We start from the raw sequence: 27,528 nt of genomic DNA, 5'->3' as shown, positions 1-27,528 counted from the left end.
TTGGTAGCAGACACTGCTTCTCACTGGCTATGTGTCTCCATCTCTGCAAGCTTTGAAAAGAAGTGCATAATGAAGAAATAAGTGATATTCACATTATGAGCAGGTAATCGAGCTGTGTGTCGATCAAGGATGAACAGGGTTCAGCAATATCTTTTCATTAGGGCTACAAACCGCCAGGTCATCCAACATCCGGAATGTGCCTTGTTGGCTAACTATGGATGTCCTCAATGAAACAGAGGACAGGAATTGAACTAAAATAAAAGTGACCTCCCGAACCTACTGGCTTAGGAAAGGAAATGTTACTGTAGCTGCTGTTATTACATGCCTCAGTTGCAAGAGCCAGCTCACCCAAGGTCATGGTCTGCTCAGGCCATCACATATCCAGGGTTTCATTCAGGTGGGAATAAAAAGACCTGGCCATTCTGACCCAATTAAGGGCAAGTCTGGGGAACCATCCAGCTCCAGGGCTCCTGTGGCAGAGGCCAACACTAGGTCTGCATCCAGCTCCAAGCCACCTCTGCCTTTCCATAGGTATTAACCCTAAGAGCACTGCTTAGCACAACCTGCACCAGTCAGCACTCTATAAATACCTGTGCAATGATGTACCCTGCATTTTGTGTGCATGTGTGTGCATGTATGTATTCTCATGTGTGCATGCATGTGTTGATGCTTAATAATAAATAAGAAAGAAATCTTGCCATTTGCAACAACATGGATGGACATAGAAGGCATTATGCAAAATGAAATAAATCAGAGAAAGACAAATACCATATGATTTCACTTGAAATCAAAATAAATGAACAAACAAAACAGAAACTCATAGATACAGAGAACAAATGGATGGTTGCCAGATGGAAGAGGGTGTGGGTAAATGGATGAAAAGGTTGAGGTATTAAGAAATACAAATTGGCAGTTATAAAAATAAGCACATGGGTGTAAAGTACAGTATAAGGAATATAGTCAATAATATTGTAATAACTTTGTGTGGTGTGAAGTGTGTACTAGTTTGATGGGGTGGAATAACCTCATAAAATATGTAAATGTATAACCACTATGCTGTACACCTGAAACTAATATAATATTATATATTAACTATATGGGAAACATATGTAATATTATCAACAATAAACATATATATTAAAAACAAAAATAATGTTAAAAAAACAAAGAATAAAAGAAAATGTTTTCAAATTTTATAATTAGTTTTAGTTCTGAGAAGAATGCCATAGGTGTTTTGATAGAGATTGCATTGAATCTGTATATTACTTTATGTAGTAAGGACATTTTAACAATATTAATCCTCCAATGCATAAGCATAAGCATTTATTTATATCTTCTTCAAGGTCTGATGGTTTTCTGAGTGGATGTCTTTCATCTTTTTGGTTAAATTTATTCCTAGGCATTTCATGGTTTTTGAAGTAATTGTAAATGGAATTGTTGTTGTTTTATTTCTCCTTCTGACTGTTGGTTATTGGTGTATAAAACACAATGGATTTCTGTATATTTATTCTGTATCCTGCTTTATTGAATTCATTTATTAGTTCTCATAGTTTTTCAGTAGAGTTTTTAGGATTTTCTATATATACAGTGTCATGTCACCTACAAATAATGAGAGTTTTACTTCTTCCTTAAAATATAAACATTAGTCAGTCTTAGAAATTATCTTCAAGTTAGCCATTAACATTATTGCTATGGCAGGTCAGAAGGATGGGCAATAATGAGAGATGACAAGTATCTTCCGAAAGACTGGACCAGGGTCACTTCTTTATGCTTCTGTGGTCAAATACAGCTATCACTCAGCAAGATGGTGTGGGACAAAGCAGGCGACAGGAAGCTCAGGGGGCCCAGACCACACCCTCCTGTACCAGCTCACATCTTCCAGAACTGGCCAACATCAGAGCCAGAAGGAACCTGAAAGGACAGCTGAGAACCAAGGCTCAGAGAGAGGCGGGGGTTCACCCAAGGCCACACAATTGGCTGAGGCAAGATGGAAACAAGCCAGGACTCCTGGCCTCTGGTTTATATCTCTCACAATCCACTCTGTGGTGCTCGGGAAACAAGCAACTATAATAGGTTTAAGGATGAATGGTGAGCCCTGGGCCAAGCAGGGCCAACGGTGTGATTCCAAGGATATCTCAAATCTCAGTTGAAGACCCCTGGGCACTTCCAACATGGTAAGATACTTGGCCAAACACGGGACTGGGGCCTAGAGATCAGTTCTCGCTCTGTATCTGCTACTGCCCAGCACCCTTTCCACAATTAAATCTTTATATCTGACCCTTATTTTCCCTTTATCTGCAGTCATGGGGTTTGGAATCCAATAATCCTAGTTCAAATCCACATTTCGGCATATCTATTTGGATAACTTTCGGCTCATTGCCTCAGTTTCTTCACCTATACAACCTGGTCATCCTTGTACAATGACTAGTAAGGAATACAAAAACCAGCATCTTGTCTCAATGACCGACAGACTGAAGAACCCCCTGTGGACTGAGCCCCACATTGGCTGACCTTTCCCTGCCGTTCTTGCCTCCTCCTCTCCATGTTGGTTTCAGCTGAGAACACTTCCTTAGGAATCATCTGCCCATGAGTCATCATCTCAGGATCTGTTTCCAGGAACTCCTCTCTCTAGCAACTGAGATTCAGCCTCAGCTCATTAAGCTTATGGAGAGTTCCAGAAATTGTATCTGTATCAAAGGGATTGCACACTTGTACCATGCTGGCCTTGGAGATAAGCTTTTCTGTCCAATCAACAGCAGGAACACAAAAACCTTTTCTCGTCATCTTATAAGCCCTAGGAAGTTCACTGTCTTTCCTCCAGTGAGAAACTTCCCTGATTCCTTCCAAACTTCTGGTTCAAATCTTTGGGAACCAGGGAATTCTGGATAGAACCAATGAATGTTCCCGGAGATTGGGAGGTGTGACCAGTGGGACTGAATCCTCCTCTATGCTATCGAAAGCAAAGCCCTGTGTTCTGTTATGCTTTGATTAAAAGGCTTCATAACCCTTGTACAGTAACCTCTACAACTCTACAAATACAAACCAAAAGACTCTAAGCATTCTTTCTCCTGATGAAACTTCCCTGAGCTCCCTGGTCCCCCAGTCCTGGCAGATTGCACTGCTCATCCCCTTTGATTGGAGTTTCAGTTTCTGTGAGAGAGAGGTGTGTTGATGAAGGGAGAAAGACAGAGCTGGCCCTGGAAAAAACCAAGCAGTCCACATTATAGCACCAGCACCTTGTCCTGGAGGTGCAGGTCAGCCACTGTAGAGTTTTCAACATGACACGTACATTTAGATGATCTTAGCCTGGATACTACAAAAACCAAGTCTGAGTCAATGGCATATGGGATATAATCCCAGGAGCAAGAGTGAGGGACAAGAGAGCAAGACAAGGAAGGAAAAATTCACTCAAAGTTGCTTTATTGGATTGGTCTCAGCTAAGGCCTGCTGTCACTTGATCTGGGATGGTAAGAACCCTTATGGCCTTCTTAAGGACACTCTTGGGAGGAGTGAAGGTGAAAACACTTTTCCATCAGCTCCCTAGAAGGTTGGCTATTCTGCACATTCAGGGGATGTATGGGTGCTACATGCGGTACAGAGTGTCTCACACCAAAGTATCAGACATAGAACAAGCAGGAAATAAGAGAGATAAGGCTGTGTCAGGTTGCATAAAGCTTATAGAAGCCACAAGGGACTGATTATTATATCTAAGGCTTCAGTAAGAAAAGGTGCCAAGAGGATCTAAAGGGTTGTCCAAGAATGTCCAATCAAGAAACCAACAAGAACATGAATAGTGAACATAGAGAAAAAAGAAAGTCCAGGCACTGCCTCTCCTCTAACAGTTCATTGAGCAGGTGAATGGGTGGATGCATTGGTGAAAGAATGCATGGATGAATGGATGGATGAAGGGATTATGGATGGGTTGTGGGTGAGTGGCTGATGGATGGATGATGGATGAATGCACAATTGAATGCATAGTGGGTCAGATAAGTGGATGGATGCATACATGTATGGATGGGTGGATGAATAGTGGACAAATGGATGGGCAGATGCAAGGACGGATATTTGAATGAATGGTCAGAGAGAGGTCTCCCCAGGCATATTTTAGAATCATCTAAGAGTAGCCATGCATCAAAAAGGAAAGATTAGCCGAAACCTTTCCGCAGCGTCGGCCTGCAGACTGAAAGGTCCTGGGTTCGATTCCGGTCAAGGGCATGTACCTTGATTGCGGGCACATCCCCAGTAGGGGGTGTGCAAGAGGCAGCTGATTGATGATTTTCTCTCATTGATGTTTCTAACTCTCTATCCCTCTCTCTTCCCCTCTTTAAAAAATCAATAAAATATATATTTTTTTAAAAAAGGAAAGATTAACTGTCCCAACTATAGAAAGGGATGAAAAAACAGAAACAGCTACAGAGAATATAAGACAGTCTTAAAACTAGAATTTCTCCAACTTATGGAATTAATACATTTCTTCAAACTTTTCTTGCTATCAGTACAAAATCACCACTAATTTCTGTGCCCCCATATACTTCACTCGATGAAGAGAAGAACCAGCACTAGAATTAAGTGTGGACATTTAGGAAATAATGAGCAAAAGACTTGAGCAAACAATTGAAAAGAAATTGTATTATTTAAAAAATAGTCAATAGGCACCAGGAGAAGCTTGGTGTCATCAGTGATCAGGAAATGTTCATTAAAATCCCAGTGAGATTCACCACACACCTAGCAGAGAAGAAAAAAAAAATGCCACACATGGTCAAATGCCAGCAAAGGTGGAGATCACAGGAAATTGTGAGTAGAGCGTAGCACAGCAGGACCTCACTAGAAACTGTTTGGCACTTTCTTTGTTCAGGCTATGACCTAATGGTCCAGACCTGGCCATTCGTTCAGGAGAAATGACAATGCATGTATACACACAGACCTGAACAAATGTTCACAGTGCTCATTCATCACCACAAAAGTTGGAACTGACCCACTGTGCATCAAGATTAATCAACAAATGATGGTCCACTCATACCTTGAGATCTGCTCAGTAGCAGAAAGGAGGGGATTCTGCAGTGGGCTCCAGCATGGGTGAGTCCACAATCATTACATAGAACAAAAGTGACCAGGCACACAAGAAAGGGCACACCGCATGTGAAGAGCAAAACCAGTCTGTGCTGAAGATCACAGTGGGTTGCCTAGGTGAGGAGCAGGTTTGGGGATCAAGTGGATGATGGTTACACAAATATATAAAATTACTAAAACTCATCAAACTGAAACTTAAGACCTTTGTATTTTATTCTATCTAAATTAAAGCTAAATTTAAAAGGATAATAAATGTAGATGTCTAACCAATAACACCTGCTCCCCTTCATGGCACAAGCATTCCTAAAGCCCTATAAATGTGTGCTCTTGGTAAGGGAGGGATGAAGATGTGAGCAGAGAAGTTTGCCTGGTGTTCACTGATATACCCCACATCCTAGAACAGCACCTTTATTTGCTCTGTGAATAAATTGTCATGATAACCACATTCCATAGATTCAGTCACAACAATAGTTGTGAGCTATGATGAGAGATTTTTCCATAATCCCACAGCTTGGGGGTCAAAGACAAGCCTCACTCCCCCCCCTCACTATCACCCACAACCAACTTCAGTTTCAGATGTCTGCAGATAGCAGGGGAATTCTGCCCCTCTTAATGATGACTTTCCAGAAATTCTGAGCTCAGCAATTGTGCCAGTGATGGTCCCAGCAAATTTCTCTCCATCCAGGCATAAATCCCATCCAAATGCTAGAGTCTCCTGGGGTGCATAAAGCCCAGGATCCTGAAACCTGGGAGTCAGTGCGCCTCTGTTATAGGGGAAAGGTCAGGTACCTGGGACTACCTACTAGCTGAATCACCACTGAGCTCTGCCCACCTTACTAAGGTGCCTTTTCAGGTCATCTCACCAGGGGCCCAAAGAGCTTTCCCTGAGCCTAGGGAGATGAGAAGCATAGCCATGCATCTTCCTGTCAGCAAGGAAAGACCCTGCAGAGGCAAACCTAACAGACCAGAGGGCACCTCGTGGCCATCATCCTTCCCATGAGTCCAACCAACACCGATGCTGCCCACAGGATGGAGCCTGGAACACAAGGAGCCTGTAACTGCCATGAGACTAAGATGGATCTGGGTGAAATGAGGGGCTGTGGCAGGTGGGGAGCACAGTAGGGTAGTGAATTAATGAATTTATGGTTGTATTAACTCAGTCTGGCGGCTGTGTGGGGAAGAACTTACAGAGGAGGGGAGAAGTGGGAGCAACAGAGATGGAAACGCTGACGACACCTTGCCGTCAGCAGCTGTGCATCACTGCGGGTTGCCCAGAACCAAACCAGAGAGGGTCAGACCTGCATTACCACCATTTGTCCACCATCCAGAACTGAAATATCATTGCTGAAATGTATACATAAGGAACTGTTTGACATTGAAATTGGGACTCAAAAGAACCGTTGGCCCAGAAAGAAACTCACTACAGACTGATTCATTTGCATCTCAGCATAAACATTATTGTTTGTCTCATTTTGGGTTCTTATACGTGTATTTCTAGTATCACATGATCTCACTCATCTTAGGGGAAATAATGAACAACATAAACTGATGAACAAAAATGGACCCGGAGACAGGGAAGCATCAATCAGACTGTCAAACCTCAGAGGGGAGGTAGGGGATTGTTGGGGTAAGGGGGAGAGATGAACCAAAGGACTTGTATGCATGCATATAAGCCTAACCAGTGGTCACAGACAATAGGGGGTGGGGGCATGCGTGGGGAGGGATTTGCGATGGGAATGGGAAGATGAGGACAAATATGTGATACTTTAATCAATCAATCAATAAATAAATAAATAAAAAGAATATGGATGTTCTTACAACGCCATCGGGAAATCCCACGGCAGTGTGGTGGCTGGCAAAAGGGGTCAGGTTCAAAAGATATTAAGAGGGAACTCTGCAGGGATGTGAGGTTGGGGCCGATGAAGAGGGAAGGAGGGCAGGTGGAGTTCAAGGATCAAGGATAACAAGAAGCTTGATAACAAGATAAAGAAGCTGAAGGGATTGTTCCCATGGGCAGGAACAATAGTGTGGTGAAGGCCAAAAGAGGGGGAGATGAGGGTGAGTGGCAAATGGGGGTAATAGGGAAATCTGCAATAATGTCAACATTAAAAAATGTTAATTTTAAAAAAAGAAGTAGAATCAGCTCTAATATAAGGGCTCTACACCACAGTGAAGGCTCTCTAGTGCCCGAGGTCACTACTGATGCGTCTTGGCTGTCTCTCCTGCCTTGCTTCATTGTTGGGAGAGAAGATGGAGAGAGACATTGACAAGTGAGATTGACATTGACAGGTATGGGTGCCTCAGTCACAATAGCTACATTTTAAATAACTCAGAATAATTGACACAGAGCAGACATGGAACTCTGTGCCTGCCAGAAGGAAATAAAGGTTGTTTCTCTTTGTCAGCTCCAACTTACTCACACTCACACTGTGCTTGCCTCCAGGGAGAGCGTCCGTGGTCCTTCTGTTTCCTGGGGAGACAGGACTCCCCATTTCTTGCCCTCTGCCTGCTCTTCATTCAACAATCATCGCGGGGTACCTTCTGTGTGCAAGGTACCTTCCAGACCCCAGGGTAGGAAAGATGCGAACTCTGGCCTTGGCCTCCTGATGCATGTGGTGTGGGCACAGAGACCAGCTCGGGCCCGTGGTAAGAGCTATGGAAGGATCCAGCCACTGAAGCTGCTGGAGAAGGCTTCCACTCAGCCCTCATCCGAGTTGTGGTGTCTGAGCCCACTTGTGTCAGACTATGTGCTCGGTACCAAGTCAGTGAACAAGGTGACACGGGCCAGGCTTTGTGACAGGCAGCAGTGGAGCAGCTCTTTGAACAACTCTGCAGATTGTTTTTCCTACACCAAGTCAAGAAAACCACATACTGCCCGGCTGGCATGGCTGAGCTTCAAGGAGTCACCGGATGGTGGGCACATTAGCATGAGTTGGGAGCTGTGGCTGCCCTGAACATCGTGGGCACAGCTGCCCATCCCACAGATGCATCCTCAGCTCAGGTAGCCCCTGCAGGCAGCCTGCCTCTCACAGATTCTCTCTCCCTGCGGCATCTCCTCCTTCCAGGGCCAGCGCCAGTCCCTTCCAGAGCTGGAGGAAGACCAGCTGCCTCTGCCCTCCAGACAGGAGTCAGAGGGGACAGACTCAGAGCGTGCAGCTTCACTAAGTCCAAAACAACCAAAACGGTTTAATTGCTCATGATTCTGCCCACTGAGCTGAGTTGTCCTGCTGGGATCCCCAGCCGTCACCTGTGTGATTACATCCAGCTGAAAGGCCAGCTTGGCACTGGGCTCAGCTGGATGCTGAGACAGGTGGGCCTCGCTCTCCCCGCTGGTCTCAGGGCTTCCAGAGTTCAAAAGCAGAAGCCTGGCCCCTTGTGGCTTAGACCTGGAACTAGTACGTGTCACTTCCTCTGCATTTTTCCTGTTAAAGCAAGTCATAGGGCAGGGGACTACACCAGGTGGTGTATACCAGCAGACTGGGTTTATTTGGGGACCCCGATGTCACAGACTACCTCAGAGCATGTCCCCTAATTTGCAGTATCCCCTTTCTTCCCAGGCTATGGCAGCCAGTCCATCCCCTGCCTCCATCTTGGTCCTTGTGTCCAACACGTCCACACCCCTTTGGATGGAAACTCTGTCCTCAACTTAAAGCCACTTCCTTGGGTGCTGACACCCCACCTAGACCTTTCCAACCCTGTCCTCCCAGGGAGTAGCAGCGGTGGCCAGACTGAGTCACTGGACCACTTTGTTCATCACTGCCTGTCATGAGTCTCACCTGACCCCTGATTCCTCCATGACCCCACCACTTCCCATGATCCCACGCAGAGGAGGAGCCAGGCATTCCCTGGGCCTCATTTACTACCTCAGTGGTCGGCAAACTGCGGCTCTTTGAGAGTCACATGCAGCTCTTTGGCCCCCTTGAGTTTTTACCAAAAGCCAGCTTAACCCTAATTAAGTTAATAAAAATGTACCTACCTATATAGTTTAAGTTTTAAAAATTTGGCTCTCAAAAGGAATGTCAGTCATTGTACTGTTGATATTTGGCTCTGTTTGTTTGCCAACCACTGTCCTAGCTGGTAGGGTCATCATCGTGCCTTCAAAATCACCATCCTTGGAGGGCCCTGAGCTTTTAATTCTGCTTCTGTTCATCTCACCCTTTTCCCCACCCCACCCGCCAGGCTTGGCTGAGAACATTGGTCCCAGGATTCATATCTGGTTGGGGTAGAAGGCCAGCGTGGTCTGCCAGCATAAACTGCATTTCCAACTCATCCTGCAGAGAGGCCGCCCCGGGGCTGGGAGGTAGCGGATCTGTATTCATTTGCAGCAAAACCTGCTAACCATTTCCCAGCTGCAGCTCCCGGCAGAAAGGCACTTGACTCTTAACACCCAGTCATACAACAGATTCTGTCAGCTGATACTTTCAAATGTTTTTTCTGAAAAAGTTTTTATTGATATTTAATCCACAAACCATGAAATGCAATTCAGTGGGTTTAGTGTATTCACAGGTTGTACAACTAATTCCAGAACATTTTCATCGCCCTAAAGGAAATTCCAAACCCATTAGCAGTCACTCTTCATTTCACCCTCTCCTCAGCCCCTGGCAACTAATAGTCCACTCTTACATCTATGGATCTGCAGATGAAAGAAATCATATACGGTATGGCCTTCTGTGTCTGGCTTATCATATAACGTGTTCAAGGTGCATCTGTTACCTGACAGGGACGGCTGAGAGCAGGTCTGCCTCAGACCAGCCTGTAGTGTGTGGGTTCTTTTTTTTTAATTTTTAAAATATATATATGCCCCACAGTGGGGATGGAGTCCTGTAACTCAGGCATGTGCCCGGACCGGGAATCGAACTGTTTCATAGGTTGACACTCAACCACCTGGCCACGCCAGCTGGGCAGTATGTGGGCTCTTGACTTCGTATAGGAAGAATTTTACAACACCGTCCAGATGGTTTGAGAGTACGTTTACTAAAGCGGGACAGTGAAACAAAGGAGAGGATTAGGATAGAAGCAGCAGAAAGGGAGAACCTAGGCAGAGTTGTTTTGTCCTCCTGGAAATGTTATAGGAAAGCAGCTCACCGGGAAGTGAAGGTCACGGTGACAAAAGGGAGTCTGGGTGGGTCTGCTTTAGCTCAGAGAAAGTCAGAGAAAAAGGGGCCCTGAGACAGGATCAGAGGGTGAGCCTGAGTCAAGCTGCTGGTGCACATTGCTGCCCCGCTTGCAAGTCTCGTGGGGACCCATAGAAATAAAAAGTCCATGCCCTGCTCTAGAGCGAGCCCACATTGAGCCTTTGTCCTGAGGGCTTTTTATCTTTTATTTCCCTGCAGGCAAGGATCTTAGGGGAGGGTTACAGTAGAGTATTCATCAGCTTTCCAGGTGCATTTTTACATGCTGATGCATTAAAATGAGTGCAGAGGGGAGTTTGGGGTTATTCCTTGGTCTGTTTCACTGTTGTACTTGAATCGCATGGCGTCTTGTGACTGCTTCCCCCAGTAGACAGAGTGATGCTTTGTGACTTCCAAGAGGGATCCTCAAAGGTGAAGAGCTGCTTTTCTCACTGCCACTCTGAACCCTGAACCACAGCGAGAAGTCGGACTGCTCAGCCACCATGCTGTGAGGAAGCTCCTGCCCAGATTCCTGACGTGTGTGTGTGTGTGTGTGTGTGTGTGTGTGTGTGTGTGTGTGAAGAAGCTCACAAACTTGGGGTCTCCTAGCCAAGGCCCTGATGTCATGGAGCAACTCTGGCTGCCCCATGCCCTGCCCCAATCACTGGGTCTCAGAAGCTGTGAGCAGCTTAACAGAGTGGTTGTCTTAAGCCACTCGGTTTGGGGGTAAATTTTCACACAGCAACAGTCACTGCATTGTGACCGTGATTTGCTCTCAGATGGTGCGGGCTCCAAGGGATCCAGGAGCTCCAAGACTGGCGGGTCACCTCCTGCAACACAGCCTTCATAAAGTCATTGGCTGGCGACCCAGAAGGGCTGTGCTCAGTGTATGATACCCTAGCGTCATAGATTATCCCTGTGAGAGAGCATGCTCTGGTGTTTCTGCCACATGCTGGGGATATGTCTGGGCTGTTACTTATAAATATGAATTTTGTGGTGTTTTATATATATTTTAGGGACTTGTTTGTGTTATTGGCATATTACCTAGTTATTAATTTTAATAATAGGAAGAGAGCAAAGGGGAGGCCAGGCATTGTAAGCATGGCCATCTGGGCAGTTTCGCCAGGAAGCTACAGCTTCGTGCTCCCCAGGGAACCCAGTGGATTCCCTGCAGATCACTGCGGTGAGGGATTAATGCAGTCAGTGGACATAGGAAAGTGTTGGCCTGTCAGTCTAGCCTGGGGAACAATGGATTGACTAGGGAGTGGACTCCATAGAAGGGCACAAAATCTTAGAAAGTTAAACTCCCCAGACAGCCCTAGCCAGTTGGGCTCAGTGGATAGAATGTTGGCCTGTGGACTGAAGGGTCCTGGGTTGTGGGCTGGATGCCCAGTGGGGCACAGACAGGAAGCAATTGATCAATGAGTCTCTCTCATCATTGATGTTTCTATTTCTCCCTCTCTTTCTCTTTGCAATCAATAAATATGTGTGTGTGTGTGTGTTTGTTTTTCAAATCCCCAGAGTTCTTTCTTGTTCTTCTCTCAAGCTCTTGTTTGCTCTTGTTCTCTCTAGTTCCATGAGCTGTACTCACCTGTGCCCTCACATGTTCTCTCTCCATAGCCATATGGCCTTAAGCAGATTCATGGCCCATGGGCATGCAGACCCCACAGGCAATGGACTGCTGCTGGGAACAGAAGCTAAGCTAGCCAACTGGTCTGGACTTTAACATGGAGCAGCAAGTATGGGCAGTGGCCCTCACTCTGGCCCTGCTGAAGACAAGGTCGAACTTATTCCATGGTGGGAGGGACAGAGATGGCACCTTGGAGGGGAACTCCTTAATTTGGCATCATCAATAAAGCTTTCCATGACACCCCATCCTCCCATAGGGGCCTCGGGGAATTATTTCCCTCATGGCACCCCAAGAACTCTGCATTCACCTACAACATCTGGAGGTCTGGACTGACAAAATGCATTATCATTTTTCCCACCTAAAGCGATGGGAAGAGCCTCCAGTTGGTGCTCTCAGAAGGAAAGGCTCCTTTAGAAACAGGTTGTGAACATCTAGGGAGCAATGCCTGGGAGCCGACTTCCTCCCAGCCTTTGTGCCTGGCACCCTCAGGACTCACAGCCAGGAAGACGGACTGGCCAGCTGGTCAATGCGTTCTCAGCCCAGACTCCATGCCCTCTGACCCCTTCAGATGGCATCCCCCTTGAATTCCAGCTGGCACCCCACCTGCCAGGAAGGAAGCCCATCTTCCTGATGCTCACTCACTAGGAGGTCTGCTGAACATTCCCCAAATCCAGATGTCCTAAGTCTACGTGCAGCCACCAGGCACTCCCTCCTGGTCCCAGCTTCCCCCAGCCCCTCCTGCAGCCCAAGCTGCCGAGCTGCCCCTCACCCAGGCCCACTGCCCTCCCTCCCCACTGGAAGAGAAGCCAGAGGGTGAGCATGGCAGGTGTGTTGTCAGGACAGGAAAATGAAAAGGTAGTCCGTTACTCCTGACTTCACTCACTTTGCTTTCCTTGCCAAGACGTCCTTGCTAGAAGCTCATGTGAGGAGAGTAGGGGGCACAGAAGAAGAAAAGGGGAAGGGGTTCTCAGCGAGGATTTGAAACATTTCTTGGGGAGCCCTGATCAGATCCCCACCTAACATTTAGAGGAAGAGCAGGACAGTCAGTTCTGAGCTGGGGATTTTTCTGCATCGTAAGTGAGATAAATAAGAGGAAAGTCCATCAGGAGTGCTTGCTTCACTGAGAGCCGATTTGGGGAGACCCTCCAGCAACTTCATGAGATGAGAGGTTCTCCTGGCAGCACCCCCCGAAGGGGGAATTAGTGGGTCTCCTTGATCCTTAGCCAAGCTCCAGATAAGCCCACCCACTCAAGACATATATAAAGACCCACACACACATTCTCATGGTGGCCCTGGACCAAGGGCACATTTGTCACACGTTGCCCACTTACAGCTCTCATCCTTCAGCTGGGCACGGCAGTTGAGGTCCAGCAGAGGCAGCTCCTAGTTGATGAAGAGGCAGCCAACGCGTTACAGGCTGCTGCCCTGGCCACAGCATGGCCCGGGAGCCCAGCAGAAGCAGGGTGGTAGCCAACTTGGTGGCCTGGACACCCCGAGGCCAAAGGAAGGGTCCTTCAGCATGCACCCCAGCCCCCGTGTGTGTTAGAAAGAGCCTGGTCTCCGTCTCTTCTCCTGCCCCTCACATCAGAGTTGCCATGCAGGCAGGTGGGTCTGGGGCACTTGGGTACAAGGTCAGGCTGCCTGGTGCTGTGGAGGCATGCAGGGCCTGAGCCAGTGAGGGAAGGGGGGAGAGGGAATAGTATGTACTGTTAGGGCTCAGCAGAGACAGTGTTGGGCTCACCCCAGGCAGGGAATGACGTAGACACCACCAACTGCCACGATTTTCCTTCCTGAAAAACAAAGCAAGGGGAAAGTCAGCCACCTGAGCGAATGAGCACCTGTGGCCATGGCTGTGTGCAGAGATATCTCACGTGTGGGCACTGACAGCGTCTGTGGGTGATGGGCAGGCCCACGGGAGCAGCCCCCTCTGGTCCAGCCCAGCAGGGATGCCTGAGGGGCGGGCTGGCTGAGCACCTGTGGCAGGAGCTCTCTTAGCCCTGCCAGCAGAGGGCACCTCTCCCAGGGGAAGGACGGTCTGTGAGCACATCCCTGAGAGCAGGAGGGAGTGTGGCTGTGAGGCTGGCATGCTCACTCCGCTGGAAGAGCCCTGCTAGGCTGGGGGCAGCCCAAGGTTTCATGCTTCAGGAAAAGGGAATGTGATAGGTGAGGCCACAGCTGCCAATATTTTATATAAAAAGGAATGATTAAAAGAATAATAACCTAACGGGAAAAGAGACAGTGCCCTGCTTGGACTCATGGGGTTTGGGACAACCTCAGTCTCTGCCTCTGGTGTGCCAGGGCCCTGCCACGGGAGTGTGCCTCAGTTGCCTTACCCCACACCCACATGTGCCCCTGACCACCCACCCTAGGCTCCACCAGTGCTACCGATGCTGCTTGGGTGAGAGAGGCATCCTGGGCCTGAAGCACTGAAGTCAATGCCCAGAAAATCACTGGGGGGGGGGGGGGGTAGGGTTTAGAGGGATGGGGAGAGGGGGGCACATGACCCTCCCTCAGCCCAGGGGCTTCCCAGCCGCTCTTTCTCCTGCTCCCCTGCTCACTCACTCTGCCCTCATTCCTGCCCCAGGAAGTCTTCACTGCTGGCTCTCACACCTTTTCCCGAGGAAAGACCTGCAGGGAAATCTAGCCTAAGAATCGTCTTAATGCTGCTGCCTTTGTTTTCCTGAATAAAGTGCTTGGGTGGAAACTTTCCTGGCTGCTGTGTGTCTGTTAAAGTTCTAATTCTTTTACTTTCTGTCTGACAAAACTGGTTTATCCATCATTTGGGAGTCTGGAAAGAAGAAAGAGAAAACCCCGGATGTCTAGCTAGAAGTTCCCCTGGAACCCTGTCTCAAAGCCCTACTGCTGGGCCATCCCCAAAGGTCCTGTTTTTTTTAAGGTAACCTTCATTCTTATCTTTTTCTCCTGTACCCTACCTCCTAGTGTCCCTTCTCCCCATCACTGGGACCACTGCCCTCACACTGCCCCTGCCATGTTCAATTCAGACATGGCTGACTCTTTCTAGCTCCCCACACCCTAAAAATGTCTTTTCAAAGATACTCAGATTTGCATCATTCTCACTAGCATGTAAATGACTGCCAGGCTCTACCTCTGTGTGTAGTTGCCTTGTTAAGGAGACCACTCCAGTCCCCCACTGTGAATCTTCTTTGTGCTTGAGAATTATTTCCTTGATTACACCTCCAAATGTTAACATGTTGCAGAATTTAAGAAACAACCACCTTGGGCATTTCCATGAAAAACAGAGCTTTTAGTAGGATTCATGGCTACTTGACATTTCCCTCTTGCTGAAGACCTAGGGAATGGCTATATAAGCTATAAGCAATGTATCTGCAAGAATAAAGCCATATGGTTCAAACAGCTCAAAACCAAAAAATAAAAAAAGGGAATAAACCTGTTACCGAAAAAAGAATTAGAAGCAGGCCATCAGCAAGCTGGCACAAGTTTTCCATTTCTGGCAGACAGAAAGCAGATGGAAATACGTTGGTGGGTGAAACAGAGGGTAGGGATCTACATCCCAAAATACAAGCAGACAGGGACGAGTGTGCCTAGAAGGACCCAGAGAGGCCTCTGCTCAGCCACACGGATGGGGGATAGGGTGAATCTGAGAGTCACTTAGAAAGAATATCACAGACATGCCCAGTAGGTGAGGACCTGGCTTCTGCCCCTTCACCAGAAAAATCCAGAGGAACAGCTCCCATCAGGCAAACAGGCCATAACAGGATGCATTCTCTCCCCGTAAGACAAGCTCCTGGGCTGAGCAGCACCTGGGGTGACAGAGCAGAGTGAAGCTTTTGCAAGTCAAGGTGGCCACTCTCAACTTGCCTAGTTCTCCCTTCCGTGTGACCGCTGACCAGCAAAGTGAGTCATACTGATACGAGAGCAGCCTGGACACCCAGAAACAGCCCCACCTAACCAGGACCATAGGGCTGAGGCCTCTAAGGGCTAGCAGATGGGGCCACAGCCATCAGAAGGCCCAGGAGAGATGAGCCAGCCCAGCCCAACCACCTCCTCAGGCCACGTGCCCAGGACATGAGAGATTCTTTGGGAGGCACAGCATCCACCAAAACGTGGCCTTAGTACTGCAGTGTGACATGCACAAGTAAAGCCACTGACAACAGAGTACTTTACAGGGACCGGAAACGTCTAGCCCTTCAGCTCCTCCTTCCCTCATTCCCACATAACCCCTTGGGGTCTGGAGATGCCTGTGATAATAGCGAACCCCCACATAGCACTCTCTACACACCAGCCCATCCCCCAAGCTTTGTGTGGCGGAACTCTGAACTTGGTCACTGAGCATTCCAAACCCTACACATCACCCTCCTTTCACAGAAAGAGAATCTGAGGCATGCAGCTGTTGACAAGATCCCTCAGCTGGAAAGTGGGGGAGCCTGGACTTGAAACGAAGTGGCTTGCCTCCAGAGGGCGCTCTCACTCAAAATTCTGTTGCCTCAAAACAGCACAAGGTTCACTTACCGATTTCTATGTTTTAAATTAACATATAGTAAGAGTCATTTTTTCAGTTACAATACTGGAAGTTTTGACAACTGTATTCAGTCATGGAACCAGCACCGCAATCTAGGTTCAATCAAGATTCAGAGGAGTCTCACTGTCCTCAAAACTCGTTCATGCTGCCCTTTTCGAGTCATCCCCACCCCTAGCCCCAACCCTAGCCCCAGCCCCTGGCAACTGCTGACTTCTTTCCTGAATCCCTTCATCAACAACACATTTTTAAGGAGAAGTGTATTTTGCCCAGGACTTCACCCTACCCCATAGCCATGGGCCCTGGAGCCTGGGGATAACATGAATTGAGACAGAAAACATGAGTGACAAAACCTTGGAGTAGCTTTTGACATGTGACTCCACATAACTGGAATCAAATAAGGTGTGGACAAGCTCAGCTTGAATAAGGAAACTTCACAAAAATTCACTGGTCCAGAGCATACACTGCCACATCTTCTCACTCCTGCCTGCCAAAGTAACAGTGATCACCATTTGACACAGTATCACATGGCAGAGAATAATGTGGGACCCCTACCTCACACCATCTACAAAAAATTAATTCACAATGGATCCATGACCTCACTGTAAGATCTGAAACAATAAAACTCTTAGAAGAAAACATGACATTGAAGGTTTCTTAGATATGACACCAGGAGCACAGGAAACAACAACAACAATAGCTAAATTAGACTTTATTAAAAGTAAGACTTTTTGTGTACCAAAGGATACTATTAACCAAGTAAAAACAAACAATTCACAGACTGAATAAAATATATCCAAATCACATCTATAATAACAAAAGGATAATATGCTAATTAGACTGGATGTCATTTCAGACGTTCTTCTAGACAAAGCTGGGGCTGGGGGGAAGCCCAGGTCCTTAGTGCCTGTGGGCAGCCAGAGGGAAGCCAGCCTGGGTCAGAAAGAGTCAGAAATGAAGAATATAATATCTGAAATGAGAAATATACTAGAGATAATCAAAAGCAGGTTAGATAAAGCAGAAGATAAAATCAGTACTTGGAGGACAAAATCAAAGTAAGCATCCAAGCAGAACATCAAAAAGAAAAGACATTTTTTAAAAATGAGGAAAGTCTAAGGGACCTCTAGGACAACATCAAACATAACATCACTTCATAAAGAGAAGAGAGTGAGCAAAGTATAGAAGCCTGTTTGAAGAAATAATGACTGAAATTTTCCCTAACCTGGTGAAGGAAAACGTCACACAAGTTGAAGAAGCACAGAGAGTCCCTGTCAAGATTAATCCAAAGAGACCCACACCAAGATACATCACAATTTGGGCCTTGTGTCACTTGGGTATTAGTTGGCAGGAGGTAAGATGCTAGGATTTTCCGGTGAGCATCTGGAATAATGGAATTATGGATCCAATTTTTATTTATATGTTTCCATTTTGCCTGGGGTGTTGCTAAAGTTATGGTTTGGGGTTTGCAGTTTCATGACATCAGGGGTTATTATGTTTCCACTCCTAAAGGGAGTTCACTTGACCAAATTTTAGCAGATTGGTCCATGTGCAGCCATAGGAATTGGTTTTCTATTGCAATATTGCTTGACCTATGTATACGTTATACTATGAGGGAAAATGGTCCCTGGATGGTTTCTCAAATTTCTACACTATCATAACACTGGAACTGTTTTTCCATGGAAATGGGACTAAATCCCTTATGCCTAGGCATTCATGTCTTTACATAATAAGAATTTGGCAGAGAGAGAGAGAGAGAGAGAGAGAGAGAGAGAGAGAGAGAGAGAGAGAGAAATAAATTAATGATGCAGAGAAGCAAATTTGCTTCAAAAACTCTTCCTGATAATAAGACATGGGAAGAAAGGAAAACAAGATGAGTTGCTTTAATGCTCTGGAACAGGAAGATCAGAATTAGCAGCAGGAAAAATTCCCTTGCCAACACCCCTGCTGCTAGGTACCGCTGAAGTAGGGCCTAGAGGGGGACAGGCCCACCCCTGTATGAGGAAGGAATGGTCTTCCCCTTGAAGACCCTGCAAGGCACCCAGTTTGGCCAGAGAGCATCTCTACCCAGAGTAGAGCAATTCCCTATGAGGCGAGACCCCACAGGTGAATAAACTGGGAAGGCCAGCCTGCTGTCTACAATCCGGCCCCTATTTCATTTTCCACTTCAGATTTACTGCATTGAAAGAATTCCAGCCCCTCATATAGGGAGGATCCTCAGAGAATGGCAGATCTTATCACCTCCATTTTGCCACTCACCATCCAGACTGGACAGGTGGAGACCTGGGCCTCCTGGAGCATTGCAGAGGGTGCATATTGGAGGGACTTGGGTGCCTAAGCAAAGGAGCCTGTATGTGGTACAAGCCATTCAGCAGAAACCAAATGAAAATCCAAATTCTTAGAAAGGATCTATTGGACCTATTGAAGGCACACTGATGCCGACCCACAGTCATGGGGAAATGTCCAGATGGTAAACATGACTTTCCTTGGGCAGAGCACCCCAGATATCAGAGGGAAGCTTCAGCATTTGGACAGAGCATTGGGAATGAGTCCCTCCCAGCTGGTGGACATAGTCTCTAAAATTTACCAAGCCCAGGAAGCAAGGAAATTAAAGCAGGCCACCGATTTCTTAGAAACAGTGTGGGGAGGCAGGAAAGAGAAGTGGGACCTGCAAAAAAGGGGAAGGACCCACTAAGCACCAATCAATGCCCCTGTTGCAAGAAGGAGGGCCACTGGAGAAAGGACTGCCTGGAAATAAAAAATAAAAAATAAAAAATAAAGAAGAAGAAGAAGAAGAAGAAGAAGAAGAAGAAGAAGAAGAAGAAGAAGAAGAGGAGGAAGAAGGAGAAAAAGAAGAGGAAGAGGAAGAGGAAGAGAAAAGAGGAGGAGGAGGAGGAGGAGGAGGAGGAGGAGGAGGAGGAGGAGGAGGAAGAGGAGGAGAAAAGAAAAAAGATAAATACTCACCAAGAAATGTTAGAAAGAAATGACAAATCTGACGATGGCCGAAACTGGTTTGGCTCAGTGGTAGAGCGTTGGTCTGCAGACTGAAAGGTCCCAGGTTCAATTCCAGTCAAGGGCATGTACATTGGTTGCGGGCACATCCCCGGTAGGGGGTGTGCAAGAGGCAGCTGGTCAATGTTTCTCTCTCATGGACGTTTCTAGCTCTCTATCCCTCTCTCCTCCTCTCTGTAAAAAATCAATATATATATATATATATATATATATATATATATATATATATATATATATATATATTTTAAATCTGACGATGAGTGAAGAGGCTCAGGGGTCTCCCACAGACACCTCCCACAGGATACTATCTCCCCACAGGAACCCAGGGCACAAATGACAGTAGGAAACAAGCTGACTGGCTTCCTTATAGAGCAGCCCTCCGTTATCCTCTCTGGTGGAGAGGAACTGCCGTCCAGCCGGAGCCTACGGCAACTTAACCCCCTCTGTGTGGGCACCGAGCCCCTGCTTCATCACAGCGGAGAGCCTCTGAGTAAATAGTCAGGAGGAAGGCTGTGGGTTTCAAAGGTAATAAAACACACCGAGACTGGCGAAAGTTAATTAAAGCTGTACACGAGTTTACTCGGAGGGCCTTTGAGTTCAAGCCAAACCACAAAAGCTTGGAGAAATTCATGAAATTCACACTTGTCCCAGCTTGGCCATCCTCAGAGACACTAATAAGCCATCAACAATTAGTGCAAGTTTACGCTTTCTTTTTTTTTTTTTAATATATTTTATTGATTTTCTAACAGAGAGAAAGAGAGAGGGACAGAGAGTTAGAAACATCGATGAGAGAGGATTATCGATCAGCTGCCTCCTGCACACCTCCCACCAGGGATGTGCCCGCAACCAATGTATATGCCCTTGACTGGAATCGAACCTGGGACCTTTCAGTCCACAAGCCGACGCTCTATCCACTGAGCCAAACTGGTTTTGGCTACTCTTTCTTTAATGACTTAATTTGCAAAAGCAGAACATTTCCCAGCCTGCAGAAAGAGGCCAAAGACTGCTGAAATCCCTCCGCTGTTTATGGAGGAAGCCTGAAGCTGGAGCAGGTTCCAGAACAGGGCGTGGGTGTGGGTGTGTCGGGGGAGGAGCGCCTATGGCAGGCACCTAGGAGGAAGTCCCAGAGTCCCAAGGAATAAGCTGGGAGACACCAGTTCTCAGGCAAGGCCATGCTCATGGCTTAGATCACAGCGCCACCATGTAGACAACATTCTCCCAACATGTGCAATCGCTCTGGAGAACTGTGTGAACTTTATTCTTCACAGAAAAATAGACAAAATAAGGTCTTCTGGCCTCACCACTCAGACAACCACCATCAACGTTAAAAAATAAAATACAGACAAAACATAAAGGTCTCAGAAACTCATCAGGTTTCCTCTCACGGACACGGGTTTTTGTTTCTTCTACACAGTGTTTAAGTCCCTGCGACTCCTTCCGAAGCTCAGCTGTGCAAAGCTTTGTGACTTTTGCTCCCGGTCATTCCGGGTGGTATGTCAGTGCCTCTACCTCTGCTTCTCCCAGCAGCTCAGGCCACCAGCAGGGACCCCCGTTGCCATCCTGGCATCTGCAGGTTGTCCAGAGCTCCCGAGTCCCTCTCACCTAATCCCAAGTCTAGCCAGTGCCCGCATGACTGGCACAGAAAGCCACAGGCGGGGGCACCAGGTCCAGTGGGGAACAGGCAATGGGGAGGACCCAGAAGCCAGGGCACACTGCCTGGACCTGCGCTCCAACTCAGCAGATCTTCTCACAACTTCTCACCCTCAGTTTCCTGTGTGTGAAATGACGGTGTGGGGATGGAATGAAGAAATGGTCATGAAGTGCTGAGGAAGTGCCGGGCCATAGTAAGTGCTGTCAGAACGTCCCCTCTCATTATTGTCGTTTCTATCAAGGAACAGCATTTGCTAACGGAGCCCTGGGACCCGCTGAGGCTCAGACAGGCGGCACGAGGAGGAAAGCTCAGGATCCGAAGGTGACAGGATGTCTCAGATGTCCAGTTTGCTTCTAGGCTGCTTGGCTGGACAGATGGGGCTAGGACGATGTAAATACGGGACAGTTCTTGGTCAACTGAGCTCCACATAGTGCAAGTGCGAGCTGGAGCAGGGCAGACACTGGGCCTCAGAACAGGCAGGCCCTCAAGGCCCACAGGGTTTTGAGGTGTCGAGTCCCACACTGGAGTCAGGTCTGCACCCCTGGGAACCTGGCCTGCATCGCAGGGGTTCAGTGGCCTGGAAGGGAGTGGCCTGCACCCTCCCCCGCCTCCCCACCTATATCCAAGCTCCTGCACCACCAACCCCTCTCCTACCCCCCCCCACCACCACCACCACCACCACCCAGCAGCCAGCTTCTCCTCTGAGATGCCAGACCTCCCAGGCCTTTCAGTAAGGGCTCTAGGCTGACAAAGGGCACTGGGTCAAAAATCAGAAGGATGTTTTTCCTGAGATTAAATGCATTTGCTCAGGTTGCAGAACCCACCAAAACTGGTCTGACCCCATGCTTAGTCCTGCTCCATGGAAACAACAAATGCACAGATCTTGAAAGTGTCTTCAAAAGGCTTGCCAGGCCCTTCCCTCTGGACAAGGCTCTGTCCTGCAGCTGTGTACCCTAGAATGCCAGGGCTCTCGAATATTCCAGAACTAAGCATAAGGTCCCCGGCTACTGAGCAGGTGCATTGGTGAACAGCCCCCTCTGCTGGGGACAGCATGGCAGTCGATCCAGATCTTGGCTCAGCCTCAGAGCTAAGTGCAAAGCCTGGCTCTCAAGTACAGGAGCTGCGTGGCCTTATGCAAGTGACCTCACCAACCTGAACCTCAGTTTTCTCATCTGTAAAGTGGGGACACTCACACCCATCTTTAAGGGTTATGAGGACAATCAACTGAGTCGATTTGCTAATGTGAATACTGGAGGCGGTCAATAAATGACAGCTGTTCTGATTATTTCCATCTACCCAACCACACCACCCCAGGCCACCCTCACACCTTTTCTGCCTCTTCCTGGCACCCCTCTCCGCCCACAGCCAGGGAATTGCTGACCTCCCAGGGTGGGGATGGACAGCCACCCAGCTGCAGGCAGCCACACCTCTGACATGCTTTTTTGGGGGTGGGGCTGGAATGGTTTTTCCAGTCTTATAGGTGCCTGACTGACATCGGCTCCTTTCACCATAGCAGGGACTGTGCCAGGGGCATGTTTCCTTGGCCTCTGTCTTCAGGTGAGGCAACAGGCCTGGGGCTACCTTCCCATAGGCTGGTGCTGGCCTTTCATAAACTATAAGGCCCCGCTTGTGTCCTCTGTGCAGCTGTGAATACCAAGGCTCCGGAGCCTCAAGTCATTGAAACTGCTGAGCTGGAGCACAAGGCCAGCGGGCTGGGTAGCAGGTCCACTGACAACCACTGGAGGCAACTATGTGGGGCCCGACCTAGCAGGAGCCCTCTAACGAAATGCCTCCTCGCTGGACTCAAAACCCCAAGGCAGGCTGCAGCAGGTCACTCCCCAGCACCCTGAAGGGCTTGCCATTCACTCCTCTGCCCTGCCATTCCCTCACTAGAACCCTCCCTCAATCCCGAGCCCCAATTAAGAGGTCAGAGCCCTCTGGGCAGAGGTGGCAGCATGTCGCCATTGCTATTAATCTGGGCATCTGCACACTAGACCTGCTTTCTAAAGGCCCTGAGAAGTCCCCCAGACCTTGTGCATATTTGTGCAAGGAATTTGTGGGTGCACACCTGGCGTCTGAGAGTTTGGGAAATATGACGCCAGCTATGAGCATGGAGACAAAACAGCTTCCTGTCACTGGGCAATCAGGGTCACAATGCTGTCCTCCACATCACCTAAACCCCAAAAGAAGTCTAAGAGGTAAGCACCTCTCTTTTTCTTTCCTCCTTTTTTTCTTGTTTTGTAACAGACAAGGAGACTGAATGTGGAGAAGTCCAATGACCCACCCAGTGTCCACAGCTGGACCACAAAGCTCCATCCTATGGCTTTTCAGGAACACAATGTTCTGCAGGTGAGGGAGGGCTGCGGCTCCCACTACACAGAAGTGTCGTGGCACTGGCTGTCCTTCCTGAGGCTTTGTGGGGTAGGAAGGGCACTTTCTGCAGCAGGGCGGTGAAGCAGGGATCAGGAGCTGGGAGATTGGCCCCACCTTGCCACGGCCCTCAGAGGATGGGGAGGAAGAATCACCATCACTGTAATCATTGTATCACTATAAACTCACCATGTATGAATATTTGCTGTGTTTCAACCTCCTGTTGTATTCTTACTGATGCTAAGTTGTCCCCTTGGGCCAGTGGGAGCCTCTTCAAGTCAACTTCCGTGTTCTCTTACCCTCTAGGTCCATCCATACTATCACAGATGGTAAGATATTCTTTTTTATTGCCGAGTAACATTTCATTGTATATATGAACCAGTTTTCTTTATCCACTTACCTATTGATGGGCACTTGGGTTGCTTCCATATCTTGGCTACTGTAAATAATGCTGCAATGGCACTTTTTTTCCATTTTTTAAGAGTTGTACTTGTTTTTGTTTCTTGGTTGATTGGTTTAAGATTAGTGATTTTCTGCTGCTATTTCCTTGTATATGGTAAGGTTTTAACTACAATTTTGAGATGTTTGAGATGAACCTGAGGTGCATATGTTTTTTTGAATTAGTGTTTTGGGTTCTTCAGATACATATCCAGAAGTGAAATTGCTGGGTCATTTTTAAAATTTTTTTAGGGCTGTCCATAATGTTTTCCATAATGGCTGCACCAATCTGCATTCTCACCAACAATGCACGAGGGTTACCCTCCACATCCTCAGGAACACTTGTTGTTTGTTGAGAGTTCTTTTGACATGACCTTGATGATCTCCAATGGCTTCCCTGATCTCTGGGTAGACCAGCTGTTCCAGGCTCACCTTGTGAATTTCCTGTCCTGGCCTGGAACCACTGTTTCTCCAAGTAGCTTTGGCTCCTTCTAGTGAGAAGGTGCACCTAAAGGTGCTCACTGCCACCTCCTGGGTTATTTTTTGCAGGCATCCTCAGTGGGGAGAATTAATGCGTGTTTGTATTAGTGTTGGTAAGTGTGGCAGCCATATTCTAAGGTTACCTTCCGAATGCCTGCCCTCTTATTTGCAGGCCTGTAACACTGTCCTTTGGCTGGCTTTAAGGAAGTGCATGGCCACATTGGTGGCTTCCAACAGACACTTGAACTTGAAAAGGGATCATTTTCCAGTTCAGCCCTCAAATGCACCTGGATTGCAGTGTGGTGAGGCCTGGAGCAGAGAACCCAGCTCAGCTGTGCCCAGATCGTGACCAACAGTTATTGTGAGCTAACAGGTGTGTGCTGTTTTAAGCTGCTAACTTTGTGGTCGTTTGTTATGCAGCAATTGATAACTCATCCAATAGCAATACACTTCATTGGATTTTCCTTTCAATGCAAAAGAGATCCATGATAGAAGCAACAAGACAAGTACCCTGAGAGCAGGGCCTGCCTGGAATTCACACAGCAAAGTGTCTGTGCCAAGATGTTCTCTCTGAAGTGAAATTTAACCGTTGAATCAACTGTGCAGCCTCCAGCTATGTCCCACGAGCTAAAAAAAAAAAAAAAAAAAAAAAAATGAGATGGCAGGAAGGAGAAGCTCAGAAGAGACTCCCTGCCACCTAAATTGCACCTGCCTCCTTTCACCCCAAGAGGAGGCGAGGAAGAGCTCCCAGGTGACCCAGGCTGGGGACGAGGGGACCCAAACCCCCTCTCACCACCAAGGTCTATAATTCTGTTAACTGCTCAAATAGACAGACAGCACTTCCTGCTCACCCAGCCAGAGATAGGAGGCTCCCAGCTATGTGGGTTGGGCCTTAGAAGTCCTGGCTCTGGAAGTTCTGGCAAAACCACAGTCAAGGTTTCCCAACCAGCAGAGGGATGGGTCTGAGAGGGTGCTCACATCCACTGTGGAAGAAGAGCATGCACACTCTCTGACCTCATTCAGCCACAGGCTTCCCTCACCCACCTTGTGTCCCTCCAGCATCCATTCACACCCTGGGGACTAGGAATCTCATGTAGGAGCCCTGCTGTAAGACCAGTTAGTGGGCCAAGCCATGTTCTCCACATGGTGGGATGACAACTGGCCAAAGCCAGCAGTGGGCACAGCATGGAGGCCAGGAGGACATTGAGCATATCCACAAGAAAGGAGGACAGGAGGGGCAACAGAGGGGTTCAGTCAGTGCCTCCTAAACCTTAGAGGCCAAAAGTTCTCCCGGAGAGCTTGTGAGCAGATTCCTGGGCCCCACTCACAGAGAGTCTGGTTCATAAGATGTGGTGAGGCTTGAGAATCTGCATTTTCAGGAAATGCTGACTCTACTTCCAGTAGAAAAGGGTTAAAGGATGGATAAGGAATGAATGAATGAATGAATGAATGAGACTCAGTACTGAGCCCATCACCCCCGCAGCACTTTAGGCATGCCTTGGATAGAATAGAAATAGTGCATATAGCATATTTACACACAATCACACACCTGCACATGTGTGCACACACATGCTCACATGCAGAGGTACAAATATAATGCTTTTCAACCAGATTCACATGAACATACAACATGCAAGCAAAGAGAAACAGATACACAAATATACACTTACATACATAGATATCCATATAGGCAGAGATACATGTGCACAAATGTATCAGTCAGGATTCTCAGAGAAACAGAGCCAATTGGGTATGTGTGGGTGTGTTAAGAGATTTACTATAAGGAACTGCCTCCCACAACTGTGGAGGCTAAAAGGTCTGACCAGGAAAGCCAATAGCATGGTCCCAGCTGGAGTCCCAAGGCCTCAGAAGTGGTGTCAGTTCTATCTGAGTCTGAAAGCAGAAGACAATGTCCTGGCTTGAAGACGTCAGACGGAGAAGTCTTTCTTAGTTGACCTTTAATTCGACTCAGGCCTTCAGCTGACTGGGTGAATCCCCCCACAATGGGAGGGCAATCGCTTTACTCATCGCAGGGTTTCAAATGTCACCTCCTCCGGGAACATGCTGCAGACACACCCAGAATCACATTTAACCAAATATCTGAGCACCTCGTGGCCCAGTCCAGCTGACATATGGAATTGACGATACAACATGCCCACACAAATACACACCCGTGCACATGAGCACATACACACTCATTTGTACACACTCAGGAAAACACACACATTCGCTTTCAAACCATATCAAGAGACTGAAACTAAGATAGACTCCTGGACACACAGCATACACACAGAGACACAAACAGACACACACATCTACATATATGATACTATATACACACACACACACACACACACACACACTTTCCCTGGAGGACCCTCTAACCATGCCATGTGACATCCGCTCCTTCCTGCCATGCATTCTGTGACAGAATGAGGGCCTTCCTGTACTGTTGTTTCCCCACCAGCGTGAAGGGGGCAGGGCTAAAGACGTGGAGGGCTGTTCCCCACATTCACAGACCAAAAAGCTACAGCCGGGGAAGACAGTGGCCAAGGAAAGTCCCAAACCGTCCTGAGCCTTGCCCAATGCTCAGAAATTAAAAACAGCCCACAGCACCAACAGCGAGCCCTACGGCCAAACTGCCACCGAGTTGGGCAAACACCAGTTGTGTGCACTTTTCTCTCTTCCAGCCCAGTCCCCGGCCGGGAACGAATCCCAGACGTGGCACATGTGATCAGGGCACAGAGCTTGGCAAGGAGTCCTCATGCATAGCTGCTGACAGCCGGAGGGTGAGCGGCCAGCACTGCCAGAGCAGGCCCAGCAGAGCACACCGGCTGCCTCAGCCGCCATGGATTACCAAATGTCACCATGCACCACATACTGTGTTAACCACACTTTGCTGATAACAGTCCTCAGGGCAGCCAGAAACCTGGGGGACTCCAACACGTTACAAGGCTTGCCCGAGTCACACAAACCCAGATCCCTGCCTGGAATCCAACAGAACCCATCTGGATCCATCGGGGGCAGATCTTCCCCTAGATCAGTGGTTGGCAAACTCATTAGCCAACAGAGCCAAATGTCAACAGTACAATGATTGAAATTTATTTTTGAGAGCCACATTTTTTAAACTTAAACTTCTAATGCCATTTCTTCAAAATAGACTTGCCCAGGCCATAGTATTTTGTGGAAGAGCCACACTCAAGGGGCCAAAGAGCCGCATGTGGCTCGTGATCCACAGTTTGCCAACCTCAGCCCTAGATAGCATTAACAT

This window comes from Pipistrellus hanaki (genome assembly GCF_964339955.1).
Source record: "Pipistrellus hanaki genome assembly, chromosome: 6".
In the NCBI taxonomy this organism is placed as follows: Eukaryota; Metazoa; Chordata; class Mammalia; order Chiroptera; family Vespertilionidae; genus Pipistrellus; species Pipistrellus hanaki.
This window is presented reverse-complemented; position numbering follows the sequence as displayed.